The following is a 12424-nucleotide window of genomic DNA, read 5'->3' on the forward strand; positions in this document are numbered from 1 at the left end:
AACACAAAACCCCAGCACCACCACCAGCTGAAAACCTACCTAGGTATATCATATTCAAACTGTGGAAAACTGAAGAGAATAAATGAAGAAAGCTAAACAACAACAACAAAAAAATTCTTACCTTAAGAGCAACAAGCATGCAAATTGCAGTGGGCTTCTTATCAGAAATCATGCAAGGAAATAGAAAGTGATGGAAAACGTTTAATGTTTTGAAAGTAAGATCCCACCAAACCCAGAATCCTATATCCAGTGAAATTATCCTTCAAAATTGAAGAGAAAAAGGCTGCCTCAAAAACCCAAAATGAGAAATTTATTGTCAGTAGCCCTGTCCTAAAATAAATGTCAAAATAAATTCTTCAGGCAAATATAAAATAATATAGATCAGAAACTGAGATCTTAATTTAAAAAGGCAAAATGCTGACAAATAAATAAATACAAATATAATGTATGGTTTCTATTTTAATTTATATTAAAATAATGGTATATTTAAAGCAATAATAACAATGTATTGAGTAATTATGGGATAAGGATTAGTGAAATGAAGACCGTAATGTCACAAGTGATAGGAAAAATGGATTGGAAATATTGACTTTGTCATAAAGTACCTGCACTACAGGTGGAGTAGTATAGCGATATCTTAATAGAATTTAGACCATTTTTAAAGATGTATTTTGTAAACTCTAGGGCAACCACTAAATATTTTTTAAAAGAAATATGATGAATGGGGCAATTATCTAAGAAGACATAAAAATCCTTAACAAAACATGAAAATGCATGAGGCAAAAATTGGTAGGATCAAAAGAAGGAATTAAAACATTCGCTATAATAGTAGGAGACTTCAACACCCCTCTTTCAATAATTGATAGATCAAGTAAGCAAAACATCTGTATTAGGTTGGTGAAAAAGTAATTGCAGGTTTTGCAATAAAAAATAACTGCAAATTGATTAATTTGACGACCTGAGTATCACTATCAATCACCTTGACCTAACTGACATTTATAGGATCCTCCATCTCAAAACAGCAAAATGCACATTCTTCTCAAGCTCACATGGAACTTTCATCATGATAGAGTACATTCTGTGGCATAAAACACACCTTAACAAAATTAAAATAATTGAATTCATTCAAAGTGTATTCTCACACCACAATGGAATTAAATTAGAAAAAATACCAAAAATAGACATCCTCCAAATATTTGAAAATTAAACGACAGATTTGTGAATAAACTATGGACAAAAGAAGAATTCTGAAAAGAAATTTAATACTATATTGAACTAAATAAAACTGAAAATACAATTTTTATATCTTTGTTGTCTGTCAGAGGGCCATTCTAGTAAGAGTTCACTTATCAAATTTTATAACTGCTTCTTAGAATTATTATGTAACTTGATGGGTGGGTTTTAATACAAATAGTTATTTCGTGACATTTATCAGGTTAAGTTTACTTTCTTTTTCTCTATTATTTTTATTTTTTTATTTTTCTCAGAGACAAGGTCTTCCTTTGTTGCCCAGGTGGGAGTGCAGTGGTACTGTTACAGCTCACTGCTGCCTTGAACTCCTGGCCTCAAGTGATCCTCCTGCCTCTGCCTTCCAAAGCATCGGGATTGCGGGCATGAACTACCATGCCTGGCCTTCTAAATTTTCAATTGATCACTTTGTTTTTCCGCTTCTTTTATTTTCCATTTATAGCTTTCCTGAATTCACCTAATTTTCATTATTTCTTCCCATTTTCTATTTTTAGTGGTGCTTCCAATAGTTAGTATAATTATTTGTATGTATTTATCATATTGAATGTAATTCTAAAAATAAAAATTAATATTACAGGTCCATAACTGCTTATGTAGATCCCTTGGTGCCAGATGTCTTCCCAATTCGGCATTTTTTCATATTTTAAAAAGATAATGCAGGTTGGGCACAGTGGCATGCACCTCCCAGCTACTCAGAAGGCTGAGGCAAGAGGATTGCTGGAGCCTAGAAGTTTGAGACCAGCCTGGGCAACATAGCAAGACCCATCTCATTTAAGAAAAAGGTAAATCCGCAAAAGCACGTATTATATAACAAAACCCCAGAAGCAGAATCTGGAACACATTAATATGCCTATTCTGAATCATGTGGTTAATGATACTAAGTAGGAGAAATAAAGACTTTGCATATCCACATATGTTTGTTCAGATCACATTTTGCTGCCAAATTAATTTTACTTTAATGTGAGGGAAAATATTTTGAAAAATCACTTTTGTAGGTTTTTTTTTCATACTTCAGAATATCAAATTAAAGGTTGTAGACCTGAATCTTTAATTTGATCTATGCATAGCTGTAAAATTAAAGATTAAGGTCTCTATATATATATATACTTGATTTGGGTTTCCCACATCCAAATTCTATGCCACCCTTTGCTAATATTTTGCCCTAGTTTTGAATTTAAATTCCCCAAAGTAGTAACCATTAATTTACAATAACAATTTGTTTGGATTCTGCAATATGGTGCCTATATTTTTGCCTATCATTATTATTTACATCCTACTCTCTTCTTGGGCAAACTTATTTTGTGCTGAGGACAACAGTTTAATGTTTTTTAAGTTAGTCTATGATTGGTAAGCACTTTCAGTTTTTGTAAATTTGAACTTTTTTTTTAATTTCACCATCATGCTTAAATGACAGTTTAGTCATGTGTTGAATTCTAGGTTTACACTTACTTTCTCTAAATGCTTTGAAAACAATATTTTGTTAGATTTTTATTATTGCTAAATACATGTATTGATTCATGATCTTTCTTTGATAGAAAACTTTGGGTTTGTTTACCTCTGATAATTCTTAATATCTTCTCCCATCTTTTGAGCTCATTTGTCTGTGTTTTTAAGTTGAAAGACTATACTTTTTATCTCTAAAGGGTTTTTTTTTTTTTTAGTGCTGCTTAGGATATGCTTATGCCCTCCTATTATTGCTTTCGATTACCTTTCTTTATCTACAGATTATCTGAAAGTGTCTTTCAGATTGCGTTTATAATTCAAGTGCTATGAATACTAATTCTTGTGTTTAAAGGGTTTATCATCTTTCTTGATTATCTCTGCGTATTGTTTGGGAGCCACGTAAGTTATCACATGTGGTGCATTGGTTTGACCTGTGCTTCCCTACTTTTATCCCTGTGCTGACTCTCCTATGCTGAGCCAGAGTTTCTAGTATTGTCTCCATGATCAATGACATCCAGCATCAGCACCTTCTGCCATGACCACTACCATCACTGCAGATACAGAGGCTCCGACAACTCCGTTTAATAATGCCAAACCTCAAATCAGTTATACGCTGTCCTCTTTGGCAATAAATATTTTTTTTCAAATTTACATTATCATGGATGCTGTAACTAAGTTGATATAAAAACACTTTCTCCTTCCCGATACGTTGCCTATTATATGAAAATCATAATGTGGTGTTTGGGGCCTCATGATGTTTTAACATTTAATAAATTATATTTTCAATTTCACAAAGAGACTGTTTTTGTGTGTCCAGGAAACACACAGGTAACTTATTGAAAATCCCTAGGCCATGAAGCTTTCACATAACATCTACTATGCACGGTCCAGGACTGTCCTTTGAAATTTCAACTCTGCTGAATTTGGTTCTTTGTACCTCATTTTCAGGGCCTGTGGAAAACTCATTGTGATTGGACATTTGTGCTCTTCTTCCCCCAACTCCACACACACACAAAATCCCAGGTCAACAGATATGCTTGTTTATTTCAGAACAACTCTTTACATGATTCAAATGTTTATGTCAGAAAGCCAGAAAGCTCTACTAACTTCACATATGTATTGGAATACAAATAAGGGTTTCTATAGGTCAGAACTATTCTGATATAACTTTGATATCCTCCTTCACAAAGCAAAAGACATTTTCTCCTAGAATTGTTCAATATTTACTAGTGGAGGTAGATGGAGGAACAGATCACTGTAAAACTACTTGTTAAGTGCTGTCTTGGAGATAGATCCAGTCAGACGTGCTCAGAATACAAAGAACTTACTCCTTTGTAGGACATGTCAATGGGGTTTAATGTTATATTTGCATTTGGTTTGTTTTGATTGACTTATTAAGCATACTATTTGATAAAAACTCAAATTAACTTATTTGTGAAAATGTTTTACTTCTACTGTACTATGTACCCGTAGTGATTTCCAGGGGAAAGAAATGTAAAATAGAAAATGATAACTGAAATTTCTGACAAGATTTCTGCTATGCCAGTTCAACTTTTAATTTAGTTTCATATGCATTTTTTTTTCCTTTTGCTAGGGATAGTAATGAAATTTATAAAGCAAATGAATAATATAACTTTCTAATAATAGACAGAGCTACATAACACATTGTAGTTTAATACAAACAGTTATCATAACCAAAAGCAAAAATTAACATGTCTAATTTTTTTTCTATGGGATGAAAATGTCCTGTGAATAACAGGGGTGTGAAAAAGGCCATGTAGTGAGTCTGGATATTCAAAGTAAAATATTGAGACAAGAGAAAATCTGATAGCAAACATTTATTATTTTATTTAGTTATTCCAGAAACATTAAGTATCTATTGTTGGCTATCTCCTGTTCTAGATGCTGGTGAAGCAGCAGAGAGTAAACTAGGTAAGAGTCTATGTTTTTCTAGCACTAATATTCTAGTGTGGAGAAAAAGTAAATAATCAAAGTTAACTAGTAAAATATGCATATTATCCTAAGTGATCACTATTATGGAGAAAGATTAAGTAAGGAAACAGGACAGAGCAGGGGGTCATAGATGGCTGTGATTTTACATTAGTTGGTCAGGATAATTCATCACCGAACAGCTTAAGTAAAGACCCAATGGAGGTGAGGGGAGAAAGCCACAGGCCTATCAGGAGGGTGGATATTTTAAGCAGAAGGAATGGTAAGTACAACGACAGTATTCTTTCTTTGATTTAAACAGCTTTCCTGAAATATAATTGACATATAAATAATTGTACATATTAAAAAATTGCAAATATTTAACATATACAGTTGGATGATTTGGGGCCTATAGGAACCCCTGTTTATCCATGATACCATAACCAGAATCAAGGTAATAGATATAGCCAATACTTTCCAGTTTCCTGGGTCTCTTCATCATTATTTTTGTTTATTTTGTGGTAAGAACACTTAACATGAGATGTACACTCCTAACAAATTTTGAAGAGCACAATACTGTCTTATTGACTATAGACCCTATGTTGTACAGCAGATCGCTAGAATTTATTCACCTAGCATAACAGAAACTTTATGCCCACTGAACAACTTCCCAGTTCCCTTACCTCAGCTGTTACCTGGTAACAGCTATTGCATTATCTGCTTCTATGAGTTTGACTATTTAAGATACCTCATGTAAACAGAATCATGCAGTGATTGTCCTCAAACTGGCTTACTTTACTTGGCCTAGTGTCCTCCAGCTTGGTGCATGTTGTTGTATATGGAAGTTTTTCCTTCATTTAAATGCCTGAATAATATTCTCTCTCTCTCTCTCTCTCTCTCTCTCTCTCTCTCTCTCTGTGTGTGTGTGTGTGTGTGTGTGTGTGTGTATCATGTTTTCTTTATCCAGTCATTTATTGATGGACACTTGGACTGTTTTTATATCTTGGCTATTGTGAATAATGTTGCAATAAGCATGAGAGTGCAGATATCTCTTTAAAATAAAAGGCATGAACTTGTGTGTAGAGTTTTCTGAATAACAGGGAGAATACTGTGGCTATGGAGAGTGAGTGAAGGGGAAGATAATACAATTCAATAAGTGTAAAATCAGAGAAGATTTTTTTAGTGTCATGGAGTCCTTACTAATATGCATATATTACCTCAGTATAAATGCTTTTGATTAAAAGGATAAAAATGCAGGTTCCATCTCACTTTGGAAGCTAGCTCCATCTTAATAAAGAAGTCTCATTTCTTCTTGCTTCCCTCAAGCACTCTATGCTCTAATATTATTCAATTATTCAATTATTACTATTCTTCATATTGTGCATGTTCTTACTACACTAATAATTTTCACAAAGAAATTCCATTGCTTATAAGCTTTTTCTGATCTTTCTCACTTTAATCCATATACTATTCTTCTTTAAGAGCTTAAATATACACATAGTCTCCTCTAGATTTTCCTTTGTCCCTAGAATTGATTAGGCACATCTCAGTATGCTACCATAATGCACTGTACCTAACCCTTTTATCACTTTAATCATGCTGTATATTAAATGCTGGTTTACTTACCTATCAGGTTATTGAGTGTAAGGGCTTTGTCTTATTTATGGTGATTTCCCTGTATCCAGTGCAAGCCTTTGCACAAGTATTTGTGAATAAACAAAAATTCATTTGGCCTTAAAATGATAATTGCTATGATGATTTTAACAACAAAAATCACAATAAACTTGCTTTATAATGAAGATTTCTACTCCAAAAGTGGGAACAGTATCGTGATAAAAATTACTTTGCATTTACTTCCCTATAATTAGAAAAAGAAAATACGCACAAAGGAGAACTCTAACATCTTCAGACATACAAGGAAAGCAAATTGTTCTTAGTATGAATAATTTCACTCTTCAATACATTTATCTCAAAGTAAAAAATTCCACTTGAGAAAGAATAGGCAGTTGATTAGCTACTAATATGATAGCAACATTTCTTATGTGTTCAAAATCTGTCTTGTGTTTTACTGAATACTTACACTTTCTAATTGCCAACACTATTTTTTATTTGGAGTACTTGGGCTTTTAATTTGCTAAGATAAGATCCTCAAAAAATGGTGTAAAGAGAAAAATAAAGTAGCTCTGTTACTCTAATATTTTGTTAATAAATTAACATGTTTCATGTAAAACTTTCTTATGATGGATATTAATTTTTCTTATTTTAGCACTTTCAGGTATAGTTATAAGTCTTGTTGGCTATTACTGAGAAATGGTTTTCTAACAATTACAGCAAGAAAGGTTTCCATTAGTTAAATATATTTCATGCCTTCACTTTTTTCCATTACTTAGTATCTTTGGCAAAGGTGAAATTAAATGCACAATGTAACCTTAGAATTAATCATGTCCAGATATAAACATGTATGTACAGATATAGTTTATGCCAGGACATGATTGCTCATAGAAGTATTACCTACTTTTAACAGACAAATACATTGTCTGGGCAAAAAAACACCTTTGATGTAAATAACCAGCTAAATGCAATGTACAAATAAAAATATATGTGAATATATTTATATATATATAAACATATATACTGTGTATATATATTTTTTGATGGTGATAAAATATTAATTTATTAACTCGATTCCTGCTGTGCGTGTGTGTATATATATATAATGTAAATTTATATAAGAAATACATATGTATTTTTTTTCTTTCTTTCTTACTGTCTGTCAGGGTGCTGTAAGGAAACACCCTTAAGATTTTTTTTTTTAATTTTTATTTTACTTTAAGTTCCAGGATATATGTGCAGAAGGTGCAGGTTTACTATATAGAAATACATGTGCCATGGTGGTTTCCTACACTATCAACCCATCATCTAGGTTTTGAGCCCCGCATGCATTAGGTATTCGGCCTAATGCTCTCCCTCCACTTGCTCCCCACCCCACAACAGGCCCCAGTGTGTGTTGTTCCCCTTCCTGTATCCATGTGTTCTCATTGTTCAACTCCCATTTATAAGTAGGAACGTTCAGTGTTTGGTTTTCTGTTCCTGTGTTACTTTGCTGAGGATAATGGCTTCCAGCTTCATCCATGTCCCTACAAAGGATATGATCTCATTCTTTTTTATGGCAGCATAGTATTCCAAGGTGTATGTGTACCACATTTTCTTTGTCCAGTCTATCATTGATGGACATTTGGGTTGATTCCATGTCTTTGCTATTGTAAACAGTGAGGCAATAAACATATGTGTGCATGTGTCTTTATAGTAAAATTGATTTATATTCTTTTCGGTATATACTCAGTAATGGAATTGCTGGGTCAAATGATATTTCTGGTTCTAGATCCTTGAGGAATCACCACACTGTCTTCCACAATAGTTGAACTAATTTACACTCCCATCAACAGTGTAAAAGCATTCCTATGTCTCCATAGCCTCCTTAGCTGTGTTTGTAAATTTGTTTAAGTTCCTTGTAGATTCTGGATATTAGAACTTTCTCAGAAGGGTAGATTGCAAAAATTTTCGCCCATTCCGTAGATTGCCAGTTCACTCTGTTGATAGTTTCTTTTGCTGTGCAGAAGCTCTTTACTTTAATTAGATCCCATTTGTCAATTTTGGCTTTTGTTGCAATTGCTTTTGGTGTTTTTATCATGAAGGTTTTGCCCATATCTATGTCCTGAATGGTATTGCCTAGGTTTTCTTCTAGAGTTTTTTATGGTTTTAGGCTTTACATTTAAGTCTTTAATCAATCTGCAGTTAATTTTTGTATAAAGTGTGAGGAAGGGGTCCAGTTTCTGTTTTCTGCATATGGCTAGCCAGTTTTTCCAGCATCATTTAATAAATAGGAAACCCTTTCCTCGTTGCTTGTTTTCGTCAGGTTTGTTGAAGATCAGATGGCTGTAGATGTGTGGTGTTATTTCTGAGGTATCTGTTCTGTTCCTTTGATCTATATGTCTGTTTTGGTACTAGTACCATGCTGTTTTGGTTACTGTAGCCTTGCAGCATAATTTGAAGTCAGGTAGTGTGCTGTCTCCAGCTTTGTTCTTTTTGCTTAGGATTGTATTGGCTATACAGGCTCTTTTTTGCTTCCATATGAAATTTAAAGTATTTTTTTCTAATTCTCTGAAGAATGTCAATTGTAGTTTAACGAGAATAGCATTGAATCTATAAATTACTTTGGGCAGGATAGCCATTTTCATGATATTGATTCTTCTTATCCATGAGCATGGAATGTTTTTCCATTTGTTTGTGTTCTCTCTTACTTCCTTGAGCAGTGGTTTGTAGTTCTCCTTAAAGAGGTCCTTCACATCCCTTGTAAGCTGTATTCCTAGGTATTACAGTCTCTTTGTAGCAATTGTGAATGGGAGTTCATTCATGATTTGGCTCTCTGCTTATCTATTGTTGGTGTATAGGAATGCTTGTGATTTTTGCACATTGATTTCGTAGCCTGAGACTTTGCTGAAGTTGCTTATCAGCTTAAGGAGATTTGCAGCTGAGACGATGGGGTTTTCTAAATATATAATCATATCATCTGCAAACAGAGACAATTATACTTCCTCTCCTCCTATTTGAATACCCTTTATTTGTTTCTCTTGCCTGATTGCCCTGGCCAGAACTTCCAATACCATGTTGAACAGGAGTGGTCAGAGAGGGCATCCTTGATTTTTGCCAGTTTTCAAAGGGAAGGCTTCCAGCTTTTGCCCATCCAGTATATTGCCTATGGGTTTGTCATAAATAGCTCTTATTATTTTGAGATATAGTCCATCAATATCTTTTTTAACATGAAAGGATGTTGAATTTTTTTGGAGGCCTTTTCTGCATCTACTGAGATAATCATATGTTTTTTCTGTTTATGTGATGGATTACGTTTATTGATTTGTGTATGTTGAATCAGCCTTGCATCCCAGGGATGAAGCCCACTTGATTGTGGTGGATAAGCTTTTTGATGTGCTACTGGATTTGGCTTGCCAGTATTTTATTGAAGATTTTCCCATCAATGTTCATCAGGAATATTGGCCTGATGCTTTCTTTTTTTGTTGTGTCTCTGCCAGGTGTTGGATGATGCTGGCCTCATAAAATGAGTTAGGGAGGAGTCCCTCCTTATCAATTGTTTGGAATAGTTTCAGAAGGAATGATACCAGCTCCTCTTTTTACCTCTGGTAGAATTCAGCTGTGAATCCATCTGGTCTGGGTTTTTTTTTTTTTTTTTTTTTTGGTTGGTTGGCTATTAATTACTGCCTCAATCACAGAACTTTCTATTGATCTATTCAGGAATTTGAATTCTTCCTGGTTTAGCCTTGGGAGAGTGGAAGTTTCCAGGAATTTATCCATTTCTTCTAAATTTTCTAGTTTATTTGCACAGGTGTTTATAGTATTCTCTGATGGTACTTTGTATTTCTGTGGGGTCAGTGGTGACATTCCCTTTATCATTTTTATTGTGTCTATTTGATCTTCTTTCTTTTCTAAATTATTAATTTAGCTAGTGGTCTATCTATATTGTTAATTTTTCAAAAAAACCATTTCCAAAATTCATTGATTTTTCCGAAGAGTTTTCATGTCTCCTTCAGTTCTGCTCTGATAGTTATTTCTTGTCTTCTGCTAGCTTTTGAATTTGTTTGCTCTTGCTTCTCTAGTTCTTTTAATTGTGATGTTAGGATGTTGATTTGACATATTTCCAGCTTTGTGATGTCGGCATTTAGTGTTATAAATTTCCCTCTTAACACTGCTTTAGCTGTGTTCCAGAGATTCTGGTACATTCTGTCTTTGTTCTCATTGGTTTCAAAGAACTTCTTTATTTCTGCCTTAATTTTGTTATTTACCCAGAAGTCATTAAGGAGCAGGTTGTTCAATTTCCATGTAGTTTTGTGGTTTTGAGTGAGCTTCTTAATCCTGATTTCTAATTTGATTGCACTGTGGTCTGAGAGACTGTATGTTATGATTTCAGTTCTTTTTCATTTGCTGAGGAGTGTTTTACTTCCAATTGTGTAGTTGATTTTAGAATAAGTGCTATGTGGCACTGAGAAGAATGTATATTCTGTTGATTTGGGGTGGAGAGTTCTGTAGATACCTATTACATCCAATGGATACTTGATCCAGAGCTGAGTTCAAGTCCTGAACATCCTTGTTAATTTTCTGTCTTGTTGATCTGTCTAATATTGACAGTCGGGTGTTAATGTCTCCCACTATTATTTTGTGGAAGTCTAAGTCTCTTTGTAGGTCTCCAAGAACTTGTTTTATGAATCTAGGTGATCCTGTATTGGGTGCATATATATTTAGGACAGTTATCTGTTCTTGTTGCATTGATCCCTTTAGCATTATGTAATGCCTTTCTTTGTCTTTTTTGTCTTTTTTGGTTTAAAGTCTGTTTTTGTCAGAGACTAGGATTGCAACCCCTGCTTTTTCTTGCTTTCCATTTGCTTGGTAAATATCCCTCCATTCCTTTATTTTGAGCCTGTTTTTGTCTTTGCATGTGACATGGGTCTCCTGAATACAGCACACTGATGGGTCTTGTCTCTTAATTCTGTTTGCCAGTCTGCATTTTTTACTTGGGGCATTTAGCCCATTTACATTTAAAGTTAATATTGTAATATGTGAATTTGATCCTATCATCATAATGCTAGCTGGTTATTTTGCAGATTAGTTGATGCGGTCTCTTCACAGTGTCAATGTTCTTTATATTTTGGTGTGCTTTTCCAGTGGCTGGTACTGGTTTTTCCTTTCCATATTTAGTACTTCCTTCAGGAGCTCTTGCAAGGCAGTCCTGGTGGTGACAAAATCCCTTAGCATTTGCTTGTCTGGAAAGGATTTTGTTTCTCCTTTGCTTATGAAGCTCAGTTAGGCTGGATATAAAATTCTGACTTCAAAATTCTTTAAGAATGTTGAATATTGGCCCCCACTCTTTCATGGCTTGTAGTCTTTATGCTTAGAGATCCACTGTTAGTCTGATGGGCTTCCCTTTGTAGGCAACCTCTCCTTTCTCTATGGCTGTCCTTAACATTTTTTGCTTCATTTCGACATTGGAGAATCTGATGATTATGTGTCTTGGGGTTGATCTTCTCATGGAGTATATTAGTGGTGTTCTCTGCATTTCCTGAATTTGAATGTTGGTTTGTCTTGCTAGGTTGGGGAAGTTTTCCTGGATGATATCCTGAAGTGTGTTTTCAAACTTGGTTCCATTCTCCCCATTTCTTTCAGGTACTCCAATCAATTATAGGTTTGGTCTTTTCAGACAGTCCCATATTTCTTGGAGGGTTCATTCGTTCCTTTTCATTCATTTTTCTCTAATCTTGTCTGCATGCCTTATTTCAGCAAGGTGGTCTTCAAACTCTGATATCCTTTCTTCTGCTTGATTGATCCATACTTGTGTATGCTTCACAAAGTTCTCGTGCTGTGTTTTTCAGCTCCATCAGGTCATTCATGTTCCTCTCTAAACTGGCTATTCTTGTTTAGCAGTTCCTGTAACCTTTTATCACGGTTCTTATCTTCTTTGCAATGAGTTAGAATATGCTCCTTTAGCTCAGAAGAGTTTGTTATTACCAACCTTCTGAAGCCTACTTCTGTCCATTCATCAATCTCATTCTCTGTTCAGTTTTCTGCCCATGCTGGAGAGGTGTTGTGATCATTTGGAGGAGAAGAGGCATTCTGGCTTTTTGCATTTTTGCACTGGTGTTTCTTCATCTTTGTGGTTTTATCTACCTTTGATCTTTGAGGCTGATGACCTTTGGCTGGGGTTTTTGTGGGGAGTCTTTTTTGTTGATGTTATTAC

General features: G+C 34.4%; 1 long non-coding RNA gene across 1 annotated transcript in view; it reads right to left on the reverse strand.

The window, feature by feature from the left end:
• LOC109026193 (uncharacterized) overlaps positions 1-12424 on the reverse strand; it is a 519202-nt gene that overhangs the window by 283578 nt on the left and 223200 nt on the right. The gene's annotated exons all lie outside the window — the stretch shown is intronic.

This window comes from Gorilla gorilla, chromosome 2 (assembly GCF_029281585.2).
Source record: "Gorilla gorilla gorilla isolate KB3781 chromosome 2, NHGRI_mGorGor1-v2.1_pri, whole genome shotgun sequence".
Classification (NCBI taxonomy): domain Eukaryota; kingdom Metazoa; phylum Chordata; class Mammalia; order Primates; family Hominidae; genus Gorilla; species Gorilla gorilla.